This window comes from Polyodon spathula, chromosome 6, assembly GCF_017654505.1.
Source record: "Polyodon spathula isolate WHYD16114869_AA chromosome 6, ASM1765450v1, whole genome shotgun sequence".
Classification (NCBI taxonomy): Eukaryota; Metazoa; Chordata; class Actinopteri; order Acipenseriformes; family Polyodontidae; genus Polyodon; species Polyodon spathula.
The window spans coordinates 44,488,660-44,504,475 of NC_054539.1; positions in this window are offsets into that span (position 1 = coordinate 44,488,660).

The following is a 15,816-nucleotide window of genomic DNA, read 5'->3' on the forward strand; positions in this document are numbered from 1 at the left end:
CACTAGATGTGATCCAAAAATGACAAACTCTGTTTTAGAGCAGGTGCAGTGACTTTTTATTGTGCTGATTAACGATTGGCATCACAAAGATGTTGCAAAAGGATTTGTCAGTCTTGGGCAGGTGGTGTGACTCTTGGTCTCCCAGTTCATGGCCTGTCATTGACAGACTGTGTGTGGTTATACCGTCTTGCCAGGTTTGAAATTGTGCTGCCCTAGTCCAGCCTCCAACATGCCGATTGGCATCACAAAGATGCTTGCAAACTTGACAGTCAGTCTTGGGCAGGTGGTGGACTCTTGGTCCAGGTCCAACTCTTGGTCTCCCAGTATGGCCTGTCATTGACAGACTGTGTGTGGTTATACCGTCTTGCCAGGTTTGAAATTGCTGGCTGTGAGCACCCAAGATGACTAGCCACGGTATGCTGCCCTAGTCCAGCCTCAAACATGCCGATTGCACGAAGGCGCTGCTCTCTTGACAGACGTGGCATATTGGTTTTTAGTCTATGATTTTCTTTATTGCTTTTATTCAAGCTTGCAATTCAACAGCTGAAATCACTCTATATCCAGGGTCTAATAAACTGTCTCACTAATTTGGTGATTAAGTGCATATGCTTCAGTCATAGTCACTCAAGTGTGTCATGGTTAAGGATGAATGATTGAGTGATTAAAAAGAAACCCAAAACATTTTGTCAATGTCCATCATTTATATACCTTTTTTTTTTTTTTTCAGAAATAAATGTGTTATAATAGTAATAAGTTTCCTTTGATGCTCGGTATATGTAAAACATATGACAATGATACAGTATGTGCTGAGATCATTGCAGTCATTGCTGATGAAATTACATTTCCATTCTGACAGACTGTAGAACAGCTCGGAGAGATAATGTAATGGTGGACTGTAGGTATGTTTTTGCAGGTGTGGTAGTGAATCATCTTGTGGGCTTAGCTGAACTAGTTCAGTGTCATGCACAAGGAATCTTAAACACAACACTATGTAACACAATTTTTGTTCCTGGGTAATAAGTGTTATTTCCTAATTGCTTATGCCTCAAAAGTATAGAAAATGGCTATTATTCCCCACATACTTTGTTTTTGCGACCAGGTGTAGCAAAGTGGCTGGTGGCGGGGAATAGGTGTAGCGGTGATGCGATGCAGGAGTGACAGGCAGACAACGATATCCAGTGGAAAAGTGCTTTTATTTGTAATCCAGGTCTGGTGACCGTTAAATAATAAATCCCTGGCTATACACAACAATGTGTAAAGCGCAGGGATAACAACAGCTGGGCACAGTCCCGAACAAAAACCAAACACACGGTCACCAGTCCTGGGTGAGTGCAGTCGTGCTGGTGCTGAGTGAAAACAACGGTACTTCGTGACGATAGTGCAGTGGTGCTCTGGACAGTGCTGACCCTACTCGACAGCTCCGGAGGTGTGCTTTAACTGTCTATAAGTGAAGAACAGACAATTAACAGGACAAACACAATAACACACAACACAAATTAATTTCTACACACTGAGAGCTCCTCTCTCAATCCTTCTCTCTCTCCGATCGTTTTACCCAAACGAAGGAAAAGATCAGCGTTACCCTGGCCCCTATATGTAATCCCGCATGATATCGAGGTAAACGGTTGCAGCTGCCTTATTACTTGCAGCTGCCTCTCATTTACCTTTCAAATCAATACGGTCTTACAACAGAGTCTCGCTTCTTTCCAGGCTGACCCACTTCCCTGACCCGGAAACGAACTGTCAGGCCAGCCCTTCCAGATACTTCTCCTCTCGTTTTTTAGTGCCCTCACAGGTCGGGAGGAAGATTCATCACCAGAACTCATCTTTCCGTCACATATTCCACCGCTCAGAGTGGAGCCGAAGGAACAATCGGCTAAATCTACCTTCCCCATTACTCCCCCCTCCCGGGAAAAATAATCCGCATTTTGGTGGTCTTTCCCCGCACGGTGTACCATGTGGTACATGAAGGGCTGCAATGCCAGATACCACTGAGTTATCCGGACATTGCTGTCCTTCATTGTGCTTAACCACTTGAGTGGGGCGTGGTCTGTGACCAGATCAAATGAGTGTCCCAGCAGGTAGTATCGTAAAGAGTGAGTAGCCCATTTAATGGCTAAACACTCTTTTTCGACTACGGAGTAGTTACGTTCCCGAGGTAACATTTTTTTACTCAGGTATAATATCGGGTGTTCTACTCCAGCTACTTTTTGGGACAAGACTGCACCCAAACCTACGTCCGATGCGTCGGTGTGGAGGATGAATCTCTTGGTGAAATCCGGTGTGATAAGAGTGGGGGCCTGGCAAAGTGTACGCTTAATAGTATTAAATGCCCCCTGACACTCAGCTGACCATTTAATTCAATTTGGAGCACTCTTTTTGGTGAGGACGACTAATGGGTTAACCACTGTGGCGTACTCGGGGATGAAGGGCGGTAATAACCGACTAAGCCCAGTAGTGACCTCACTTGAGTCTTGGTTTTGGGGATCGTTGCATCAACCAAAGCCTGGATTTTGGTGACCACAGGTCTCACCCTTCCATTCCCCATTAAAAATCCTAACTATCGAGTCTCTGTTTTAGCAAACGCACATTTCCTCAAGTTAGCTGTCAGCCAGGCTACCCTTAGAGACTGAAGAACGGCTGTAACCCTAGCCAAATGCTCTCGCCAGGTGGAGCTGTAAATCACCACTTCATCAATATACGCTGCTGCATATTCATGATGTGGACGTAAAACCTGGTCCATCAGTCTCTGAAAGGCAGCGGGCGCACCATGTAGCCCAAATGGCATGGTTTTAAAGTGAAACAGCCCTTCTGGTGTTGAAAATGCGATTTTCTCTCTGGAGCTGCGGGTTAAAGGGATTTGCCAGTATCTCTTCGTCAGGTCCAGAGTGGAAATAAACCTCGCTTTTCCCAGTCTGTCTAAAAGTTCGTCGACCCGAGGCATGGGATATGCATCGAATTTAGCAATAGCGTTCACCTTTCTGAAATCCACGCAGAAGCGGTTGGTGCTGTCTTTCTTAGCCACTATGACTGCACCACTCGCTCCTGGAAGGTTCAATCACCCTAAGCTCAAGCATATCCCATACCTCTTTGCGAACGCCTCTTCGTCGACTTTCCGGGATCCGGTACGGTCTCTCTCACACTGTGACACCTGGTGGAGAGATAATGTCATATTCAACTAAGTTTGTTCTGCCGGGCACGTCAGAAATAACATCGCTGAACTCCTCAATAAGCTTACGCAGCTCTCTTTGCTGATCCGGAACCAACTGTTCCCCCATTGAAATCGCTCTTGTGCTCGGGGTCTCTGGACAGGGACCTAAATCATCCTCCATATTGCCTGGGGCTATAAATAAGACCTCCCTTGCCTGCCAGGGCTTTAACAAATTGACATGATAAATTTCACGTTCATTTCGGCAATCGGGCTGTCTAATTTCATAATTTACTTTCCCTATAGCCCGAATCACCTCATACGGCCCCTGCTATTTAGCACACAGTTTCGATTCTGATGAGGGAAGTAGCAGCATTACCTTGTCCCCTGGTCGAAAGGTTCAAATCCGTGCATTTTTGTTGTAATGCTGCTGTTGTCAGTGCTGAGCCGATCTGAGGTTGTCTTGGGCCAAACGACCAACCAAATCCAGGTGATCTCGTAGTAGGAGCACATACTTCACTACATTTTTAGACGAGCCTTTGTGCTCCTCCCACCCCTCCCTCAGCAGGTTGAGAATGTCGCGAGGCTGCCGGACGTACAGGAGCTCAAAGGGGGAGAACCCCGTTGAACTCTGCGGCACTTCTCTCACCGCAAAAAGGAGGTAGGGAAGAAGCAATGCCCAATGTTTCTGCTCCTGTGTTACGAATCGCCTCAGCATCAACTTTAAGGTCTGATTAAAGCGTTCAACCAAACCATCCGATTGTGGATGATAAACGGACGTCCTGATGGGACGTATTTTTAATATTTTGTACACCTGCTGTAACATATTGGACAAAAAATTGGTCCCGTGATCAGTCAAAATCTCCTTGGGGTTCCCTACTCTAGCCATAATCTGCGCTAACTCTGTGGCTGTTGCAGCTGCACTAGTGGACCTCAATGGAACTGCCTCCGGGTATCTCGTTGCATAATCCACCACTATTAATATATGCGTATACCCAGAGTCAGAAGGTAGTAAAGGGCCCATTATGTCCATTGCAATGCGCTCGAAAGGAGTGGAAATAATGGCCAGTGGGACCAAAGTGGCGGGGCGCACTCGACCCGGCGCTACTCGCTGGCAGTCTGGGCATGTGGCTACATATTTTGACACATCAGTATGAAGATCGAGCCAATAGAATCGAGTCAGTATTCGTTCCCTCGTCTTTTCGGCTCCGAGGTGCCACGCAAAAGTGATATCATGCGCCAGCCTCATGACCTCGGTCCGACTAGACGGGGGAACCAACAATTGTGTTACAGGCTGTCCTGTGCCCGCGGCTAGGTTTACACTATACAGTAATTGCCCGTTTATACTGAAATGTGGATATACTAGCGCCCCAGCGCCATCAACATCCTTACCTTCAATGGACCGGACCTGCCCCCAAGCACGCACCAGTGACGGGTCGTTCTGTTGGCCCCACACTAGGTCCGCGCTTGAGTACCACGGGTCTGGTACATTGAGAGGGGCTGGAATAACCTCTGCCCTAGTCGGTCCAGTAACCTCGCCCTCTCGGTCACACTGCATTCCCACTCCCTTCGACTGGCGTTTGTTACCATTGCAGCACTCTCCCACCAGACCCCAGCCTTGTCTCAAAGACGCTCGTTCCCATTTCGCGGTCCGTCTTGTTTTTCTAGGACGGAAAAGAGGGGAAAACATTTCAGGGTGAAAAGGAAATATATCACCAATCTGTTCCTTTTTTTTTCCCCTGCCACGTTTACGTGTGTGGCTGAGACTGCCATTATTTGCATTAATTCTTTGAATTTTGGCCAGTCTCTGCCCAGAATAACTGGGTGTGGCAACCTTTCCGCCACCCCAACTACAAGGTGACGTTTTATCGGTCCTACCGATAAATATACTTTTAGTGTGGGGTATGCCGCCATGTCTCCATGGATACAGGAGATGGCCACCTGACCTTGTGGCCGCCACGACACACCGCCCAGGAGAGCTGTCCTAATCAAGGTTTGCCCACACCCTGTGTCCACTAACGTGTGGGTTTTCACATTTCCCAAAACAACGTCAATCAGACAAGGCCCCTCCCGACCATTTTCCCCACGCTTACCCGCTTCAGGTGCCCAATTGCACGCGACCACATCACACTCCATGGCAGCAGGGCATGACCTGGCCAGATGTCCCGGCTGGTTGCACCTGAAACAGATAGGAGGGACAGAGGGGGCATAGGTCAAAAATCTGTCCCTCTGCTGGTATGGCAACGGGGCAGGGGCAGCACCTCTACCCCAGCTGGGGGCCAACCTTGGTCTCCATGGGGGGAACGCAAGGGGGCCCAATAGGGTCAGTGCTCTAGGAGGTCTGGGTCCCGGGAACGAGGGGGGTGGTGGTGTTGGAGGAGAGGGAGGGAGAGGTCGGCTGCTCCGAAGTGCAGGGGCGGACCCGGGCAGAAGTCAGGGAGTCCTCGAAGTCTTCCGCCAGTTTGACAGCCTCCTCCAGTGTCAGGGTTGTGGCGCCGTATCCACGCCTGGGTCTCGGCGCCGACCACATGGCAGAACCGCTCTATCACAATGGCTTCCCCCATCTGCTGGGCGGTCTTCTTCCCGGGGGTCAGCCAATGCACCATGTGGTCGCACAACCGCTCTGCAACCACCCTGGGGCATGTCTCCGGGGCTGTCCGGTACTAAACCGCGCCCGGTGGGTCTCTGTAGTGATATTCAGGCGGCAGAGGATAGCCTGCTTGACCAGGTCATATTCGGTGACGTGATGATCGCTCATAGCTTGGTAGGCTGCCTGAGCCTCCCCGAGTCCCAACTGGCTGGCCCAGAACTCCCGCAGCCAAGCCACTGCAGTAGCCAGCCGCTCGAATGCCACCAAATACGCCTCCGGGTCATCCTCCGCCAACATCTTCATTGCCCGTGCCTTCGGGGGCAACATCACCGGTGTTGTGGTAGGGGTCGTCGCTGCAGCAACGGCCAGCCCTACCCGTTCAATGAGCGCTGTGTAGCGCTCCTCCCTCCTTCTCTCCTCTGCGTCGCATCTGCTCTCCAGCGCCTGCAGCAGCTCCGCCAGCGCGTTGCGGTCCATAGTCCCGTGTTCTGACACCACGTGTAGCAAAGTGGCTGGTGGTGGGGAATAGGTGTAGCGGTGATGTGATGCAGGAGTGACAGGCAGACAACGATATCCAGTGGAAAAGTGCTTTTATTTGTAATCCAGGTCTGGTGACAGTTAAATAATAAATCCCCGGCTATACACAACAATGTGTAAAGCGCGGGGATAACAACAACTGGGCACAGTCCCGAACAAAAACCCAAACACATGGTCACCAGTCCTGGGTGAGTGCAGTCATGCTGGTGCTGAGTGAAAACAATGGTACTTTGTTACGATAATGCAGTGGTGCTCCGGACAGTGCTGACCCTACTCGACAGCTCCGGAGGTGTGCTTTAACTGTCTACAAGTGAAGAACAGACAATTAACAGGACAAACACAATAACACACAACACAAATTAATGCCTTATTACTTGCAGCTGCCTCTCGTTTACCTTTCAAATCAATACGGTCTTACAACAGAGTCTCACTTCTTTCCAGGCTGACCCACTTCCCTGACCCGGAAACGAACTGTCAGGCCAGCCCTTCCAGATACTTCTCCTCTCGTTCTTTAGCGCCCTCACAGGTCGGGAGGAAGATTCATCACCAGAACTCATCTTTCCGTCACACCAGGACAGTGATATTTCAAAATATCACTATTTCCAATGGGAAAACGGGCAAATGTGTGTCTTTTCGTTCACATAAGGTCAGAAAAAAACAACATATGAATCCAAACTAACGTGTATTCATACTAAAGTAATACAAACATGACTACAAAAGATTTAGAAGTGAGTAGTTTTTTGAGATTTACGATTATACTGTAAATAAATCTGAGGCATAAGCAATTAGGAAATAACACTTACTACCCAGGAACAAAAAAAAAAAAAGAAGAATTTGTTACACGGTGCAATCAAGAATTTGCTTTGAAATGTTGACAGTGAATGTTCAGATTGGTAGTAGAGTAGAATTGAGTAAGTATTTAATATCCCCAAGGGGTAATTTGCTTTACAGCCAGGAGTCAGGAGAAAACATACAACATATATCAGCAATACAGTACAGCAGCAATAAATACATGATTAGCAATAACAACAATAACAACAACCCAGTCACATGACCATCAGGGAAGTGCAAATAAGCAAGGGGCGAGACAAACCTAGTGCTTTTGGAGCTGAAGGTGCCAGTGTCAGTATGGTTGCTACAGGAGGGTAGGTGCTCTCTTGAAAAGTGAGATTGGACAGCATATTATATCATTTCATTGCTTGCCCCATTGCTTGAATTAACAATGTTAAGTACTCAAAGATCAGTTTCAATGATTGAGAAAGTATATGACTTTCTGCAGTTGGTGTGAAAAACATACAATTTCAGCAAGTGTGAGTTGAAAGCCATTTGGGCTGAGTTAGGCTGTACAATTAGGACACCTTAAAGACACAGCGCTGGCTGCCTCACATTTATTGTGCATTGTCTGCCATAAAATATGTGAGAAATGTCATCAGTGTGTCCATCTCTCTGCAGTTATTACATAGCCTGTTTTGTTTTTATACAGTTCTGTAGTTATGCCCCAATACAGCACTGTGAACACGGTTTATATTTTCTGCACTCTTAAGGATAGTTCACATACTACAGGGTGGTCCCGCAGCCCCATTGAGACGCAGTCATATGTATTCGTGGGTTGCTTTGAGCTCCCTATGACATATTTGGATACAAATAAAGCTAATTTGATATCAGTCATATGCAAAGTTTGAAATAGGTGAGTACACCGTAAACAACATCATAGGAATCTGTTAATTGCAAGATGATAGTTCTTAACTTTTACTTTGTTTTCAATTTACGCATTTCAGTACCAATCAATGAGGAAGCGTCTTCGAATTGAATTATATAACTTACATGAACATTTTACATAGGCTTTTTTCTTTACTGATCATAGCTGGGCATGAGGCTTGTTAAACTGTGTATGCCTTATTGCTTTGTACCATGTGACAGAAATCACATGTGAGTGATAATTGTAAACCTCGCTGTTGTTAATGATCATTTTAATTAACATTCAAACATCTGTGGGAACAAAGAACACAAAATTATGCAATATGCATCACACACGTAAAAAAAGCTTCAGTCCCAGGCAGTAAAGCACAAAAGCAGAGTGCATTATATAACATCCACTGAGGTTAATGGGTCAGTAGCTTTGTTAGCTTACCAGAAAATCCAGCAGCTAATATATACAATAGCAGCAGAATTATATATATATATATATATATATATATATATATATATATATATATATATATATATATATATATATATATATATATCAAACAAAAACAATGTTTTTTTTTTGTTTTTTTTTTTTCCAAACCTGTTTGTAGATTCCTTCTACGGACCAGTAGTAGCATTGCATTCAATAGAACAAAACAATGTAGTTTAACAAAAAAAAGAGAACTTTTATGTCCTTTACTTCTTTTTGGGTTTTCTATTGTAGTGAGAGAAACAAACACCATGTGCTTAAACCGGTCTTGCCAGCTGCAGACATCCTCATCTGAATTTCCTTCAGCCTCCCACATTGTACACGTTTACCTTTACACGCCTTTTTTTCTAAAATTCCAACCCCCAAATGAAAAAGGAAGATTTATAAAATGTAAAGGACATACTGTGCACATTTGAGACAGGACAAGTTTTTAAATTGTCCCTAAAACTGAAATAAATGAATATGTAAATTGAGCCGGATTCATACATTTTATCTTGCAGACTGATGCCTCTGACATTGTAGGACGAGGGCCGGATCTTTCCCAGGAGATAGAGGCCGTGGGGTATTGACTCAGAGACCAGGTATGCAATCAAGAAAGAAATACCTAGCCTTCATAAAAGAAAATTAACCGAAAGCAAGCTTCTGTGCACCTCTCTTCCTGTGTGTATGGTCCCGTCTGCCCGAATGCAGTTTTTGTAAAATGTCCCAAACAAACGGCGACCTTGCGGGGGCCCCAGTTCTGCTGAGGTCCTACGCTATAGCGTAATTTGCGTATAGGTTAATCTGGCCCTGGTTGGATAAAATCAGTTTATAAACTGTAACTGACTGAGTGATAGTGTTGAAATCTGTGGTGACCAAAAGGAAACAAATCTGGGCAATAAATCACACTGAGACCAGCACAAGGTAATGCAGCTGTGTCCCTGTTAGCAGATAGCAAGATAGCATGTGGTAAAGGGAAGTACAAAGCTCTTTTCACACCTGTGTAGTTTTGGCACTAACCCGCCAGTTGGTGTGCTAGATATGCAGCCTCTTGTGATTTAGGCAACCTTGATCAGACAGGGGTCTTTGATCTTGCACCACTGGCTCATACCAGATCTATCACTATGGAAGCTCACAAGAAGGTGGCACTGACCTCATGGCAAGAGTTAACACTCCATCATGACTGATCAAGAGGTAAGTGGCTAGATTAATCCAGCATCCTGCCCAAATGGGGGCAGTTAACACTGGCTTTCCCTGTCACCTTTATATTTGACAATATATTTTGTCTCATTCTACAGAAAGGATAACAGAAAGGGACATTACATTATATTGCACCCTTTACAAAACCTGTGTCTTTTATAAACTTCATGGTGGCATACTTCCCTCAAACACAAGATAATGACATTGTAGTTAATTATTGCATTGTTTTGCATAATGGTCACTATAAGAGATCGCTCATATTTAGCCTTTTCCTAGTTTCCTTTTCCCCTATATTGTTTTCTAAGGATAATTTATTCACATTATAGAATGGCAATATTCACAATACACATAATCTTTGGTGACCTATTAAAAAACAAAACAGTTTTAACAGACTTTTTGAATAATGTTTTCCAGAAGTATTATTATTATTATTATTATTATTATTATTAGTATTAGTAGTAGTAGTAGTAGTAGTAGTAGTAGTAGCAGTAGTAATAATAATAATAATTATAATAATAATAATGAACCTAGTACTTTTTCATGCAATAGGCTGACAATGAGAAAGGGCTGCAGAGATTACTTGTTAATTGATTGTTTCCTTTGCTATTAGAAAGGTTAAAAAGAATTGGACTGGGATTGAAAACTCTACACAAAAACCACTTTGTTTCTAAAGTGTACTGAGAATTAACCTGAGATAACAAGTTTAGACCTCTTTAACCTTTAGTGTTGCTGCTGTAGTACCTAATTCACACTTTTTCACAGGCATGCCCAGAATGCTTCTTTGCATTTCTGAGCAACTGTATAGAAATGTCTAAACCAGCAAAGCTCTCATTGTATTTGCTGTAATGATTTGGGGGAAACATATGAATATGATACAAAATATTACTTTAATTAAATGAAGAGACAATAATACTCTTATTTATTTTCAGTGCTTGTCAAGTACCATAATTCAGAGTCTATGCAGGAAAAAATTAACTGGTGATAGCAGTTCAGTGGGGTCTACAGTCACAGCTGTGACTCAAGCCAATCCAAATGAATGGATTGAGACAAACTACCAGGACTACATACAAAGCTTAACTTTACATGTGCTTTATATTAACTGGGAAATCGTTAACAGTAATTACAGAGAAATGTAGGTAATTATATGGAGAGCTGTGCATGCACAGAGCGCAAACTGTTTTTATCTGTTTTCTTGTTTACATGTTTCTTTGTTTCTGTGAAAGCTTGTGAGGATTATAACTTCTGAACATCATTTTGGAGTGATTTAAAATTTTGTATACTGTTTTATGTTTGGGAAACAGGCAGTTTCAGGTTTTTATAACAGACTAATGTAACCCCTAGAACCCACCCGCTGACTGATTTAATAGATCTATGAGCAGCTAACTTCGGAGTGTTATCTGTAGTTTTCCCAATAATAAATGTTATTATATATTATGTTAAAGTTTAAATTGATGCTGGGGTTAGGGTAATATCATATAACATAGTATTTGATTATGTCTTTTTAGAACATTTATAACCTCTGTAAGGGAATTATTGCCTGGACAACATCTGTATAGCATACAAGTAACAGCCATACCAACATGCATAACCTAGAGGTGAATCTCATACAGTATAAAACGAAACTAGTGGATGCAACTTTGTGTTTCATGGGAAGTGTGAGATGGTTCTTTTGAACTTTATTTAATTTTACCATGGCCATACTCTGCTGTGTACCATGCCTTATTTGGAACTTTTGAGACTTGTCGCATGCAGTTCAGACAAGATACACATCAAAGGTTTGGCAAAAGATGGAAGGTCTGTTAAGTTTGTACCTTTATTAAGAGGCCCACTGATATAAAAAGTGGTCCCTCAAAAGAGAACAGACTGAGACCCATCTCACAGCAGAGCTTCTGGACCCTCTACAGAATTCTGCAAATTGTTGATGCCAATGCCAAAAACTTTAACTCTGGCTAACCGGATGACAATCCTGTGTTGTGTGAAACCACATACCTGGTTAACCCAGGTCCCAGTGACCCACCTCAGGATGTGGGTTGAGACCCTTTGACCCGGGTTGAGCAAGACAAAATGCCTGACAGCAGTTCGTGAGGAACATTTCTGTTTTATTCTGTTTAGCCATATTTGTGTTGATTGAGACATAGCATGAGACAGACTGCAGCAGGGATGAAGAAACATTTGCTCTAATCAACATTTGGGCCAACAGTTGAATCCAGAGAACCTTGGACTGAAGCGTCTGTAACAAGCTGCTTCCAGGGAACAGATATGTGTATTGTGTACTTGTGTCTGTCACCCAGGTCAACCCTGCGTCATCAAACAAAGTGTGAAATCACATACCTGACCCGCATGACACCGGGTCCTGACCCAGGTAGGTTCTGACCCAGGTAGCACATGCCAGTGTGAAAGGGGATTTAGAGTACCACCTTCAATAAAATTCTTTACATTTTTCCATCTCTGTAAAAAGCTCACCGCACCAGCCTTTTACCAATCTAAACTACCACAATAAGCTATGCAATTAATTTTTTTTTTTTTTTTTTTTTTTATTTCTCACTTTACCGGGAGAAAAATTCAGTTTTAATTTTATGTTGTGTGGCTGCTGTTCCCATTGCATGCACTCCAGTGATCCTGAAAAGTAAAAAGGCAGACAAGTATGCTTGGCAGGCGTATTCGAATGCTTACGTGGATGTGAAGCAGAACAGTCAGATCTTTTAAAGGCAGATTCTGACCATATTGTATTGGGAGATATTAGAGACATACCCCTCCCCCAGAATTCAATAAAGGATGAGAGTGTATAAGATGGTAATTTTGCAAATTTTAAGGCAAATGTTCCTACTTTGTATATATATATTTTTAATTGTGACACGACAGATTACTGCATACAGAAGACTTAACACATACCTCTTTCTACCATATTTCTTTATTGTATTTAGTGATGCTAATAAGGGGGGGATAAACACTAATATGATTAATATAGAGATCAAAGGCACATGTATTTGGATTTGCCACTATTTAAAACATTAAAATAGACCCCAACATGTGATACCAGTCTTTTCAGTCATCCCTGTCAAACCCCATACATGGGGACACATTAGATGTCATTATGCATGATATTTGGGTCACCACAAACTGTATTGATTATCTATTCAGTAATACCAATATTTTTTGTAAGCAAGGTATGCAAGTGGGGTAATAAAATTGTTGGAGGGTTCTGTAACTCTAGTAACTTTCCTTTTTCAGCTGCATGGCAAATTCTTGTAAGAACCATTCCTTTTCATCAGTGGAGGCCAGCAACGATAAAGGGTCCCTTTTAACATAAGATAGGTTCTCTCTGTGAACATCCACAGATTGTATGGTCCCGCTAGACTTCTTAAAGAAACAGGGTTCCGAAAAATATGGTGTTCTACGTCCTCACATGTTGCTACAACTGTTTAAAAAACTTACCTGTGATTTTTATTTTCATTTTGACAACTTTTTACACTTATAATTTTAAAGTCTGTTTCAAAGCTCTTTTCAAAATGGTCGCTCTAGTGCACTGGAACTTTAGATCTGTCCTCTAAATCCCTGCAGGAAGAGCGAAAAAAAAAAAAACATAACAGCAAGTGCTCTGGTTTTTCTGTTCTGTACCACATCATGGATCGTTATTGCTGTGTTACCTGTTTGACAATGTGGGCAATAATCCTTAAACTATCAGTGCACTAGAGCGGCCATTTTAAAATAAGCTTTGAAACATAAAGTTGTAAGTGTAAAAAGTTGTCAGGATGTTAACAATAAAAAGAAAATTTACAGGTACGTTATTTAAACAGTTGTAGCAACACGTGGGGACTGTAACACTAGATTTTTCGGAACCCCGCTACTTACTCTTTAAAGCCCCCTGTAAAACCCTGCATTTCCTTGTTTTACAAGACAATTACTCCAGGGGATTTTGTTCAAGAGACAGACATCATTAGGTTCAGGCCTCCAGACTTCCCTTCTTACATGGTACTACTGCAGAACAGCTAGTCAGGATATTTAGTCAGGATACCTAGGTGCTTCAGTTTCATTCCAAGGACAATTTCTACACAGTAGCCTCCAGTCACTTGCTGTTGACCCTAGAGGTCAGAAGTCTCTACTCCGGAATAGGGTAGGAATAGGCCCATATTCTAGACATTTTCAATGACCCTTGGTATTGTGTAATCAATGACTATGTATGCTTTTGCAAGACTTGTATTATTGCAGAGTGCCCATATCCATCCCCATCATTATTGCACCTTTGTTTCTTCTTGACCCCTACTGAGGGCGGTTGTTGCAAATTCCTAGTGCCGTTGCAAACTAACACCTTATTCCGGCATCAGCATTAGTGATTGATTGCTAGAAATTTACCATACTCCCCATAGGGCTGTCATTAATTTGTTACTAGGCTGAGTGACACTGGAAATGCACTACTGGTACAACCCATAACATAAATGACAAGCATGTATTTCATTATATTCAGGGATTCTATTATATTAATTTCCTTTTTGGTGCTTATTTTTAGGTATTTTCCAGGCTTTATCTTTTTATGTACTGTATGAAATGTGTTTTTTTCCGTTACTTTCCAATTCCAAATTTTTCTGTCACAATATGTATAGTAACTCAACAGTACTTGCAAACTTAAGTTTCCTTTGCTGTCTTCCACAACTAAATCCTTATGGTCACAGGCACATTCTTCTGGGGTGTGTAGTCATTTATTTACGTTTCGTCACAATTTGCAATTCTGTTTTAAATCCTGCAAACAAGGGAATTTGCTGCCATTCAGTAGTTGGGGTGGGTTTAAAGTATTCAGAATGAATCAATGATAAGTACAGGAAGGAGGGACATTGCTTAACTGCACTGGGAAAGGTAGCTTATTTTTTTAGTAGTTTTTTTTTTTTTTTTTTTAATGGGAAAGGGGTGAAGTCAACTTGAATTGAGTAACCATTTACAGTGTTTTTCCATTTATTGGTTATAAATTAATTTCATTTTTTACGAAACCTGTGTCCTTAGGTACTTTACAGTGGCGTACTTCCCTCAAACACAAAATGCAGATTTAGCTTGTAAAATTAGCTAAAGATCTTATGGAAGAGGTATCTCTATAGAGTGAAGTTCTCACATACTGGTAATAATACAGAACTGTTTTAATTGTTTAGAAGCCAAACTAATGAGCATATAATCCCGCCCCCAAGCTTGGAACTCTCTTGGTTATGTCTCTATACCAAAACAGCTACAATGAACCTATCAGTAGTGTAAAATCCACCCTAGTATTTGTTTGGTGAATGAAATGAAAAATGCCTGCCTTTTGAAAATTGCCATTTTAAAACTAGGCATATTGTGGTGTAGTTGCAGCTCAAGGCCAGAAGTGTTTGGGTTAAATGATTTTCTATTTGTGCTACATTTTGTATCCACTAACTATTCAGATTTTAACTTTGTTGGGTTGGCTTTGCTTTGACTTTATTCTTTAACTTGTTGTATGTTCTGTTTGAATAGTTCCAGGCAACTCAAGTCAGTGAGAAAATGGTGCCGATTACTTTTTTGGCCACAGCCCTGCTTGGCCAAGGGGCTGTTGCCTGGTCCCACTTTGTTTTGTAGTTAGACCAGGGGTGGTTGGTTACAAAGAACATGACGACATAAGGGAATGGTAGGTATGTATCATTTTAAGGTAAACTGAGGGAGCGATGCTTAGTTATTTTTGTTTGTTTGTTTACTCTACAACTATTTATTAGTGTCTTCAGAATATTGATATTGTCAAAATACTTATCAATGTAACAGTAGTGGTGATCGCTACATTTAAAGCAAAAATAAAACTTGAAGTTAAACAACACCTTGCTGTGAGTCTGGCTGTCATTACCCTATTTTGCATGCCTAGTAGGCCTAACACAATTGATTCATGTGCTTTCTTCAAGTCTTTTTTTCATAACAGGGTTAAAAAGTGAGATACAGCTGCAGAAACTATCGAATTAATTGTCATTATTGTATTTTTACAAGGGGTTCTGTAAAATGGAATAAAGAAAAACCTTTACAGATATAACTCAACAGGAAAGAGTTACAAACATCTGCAATCTGAGGTGCTAGTAGTAATACCTGACTCATCCTTTCACCTACAGTACATTCACCACATGAGTATTCCACGCTACAGCAATAGCCAATAACTGTTTCTTTTCCAAGGTGCCTTAATTAAACCCAGACATTCACAAA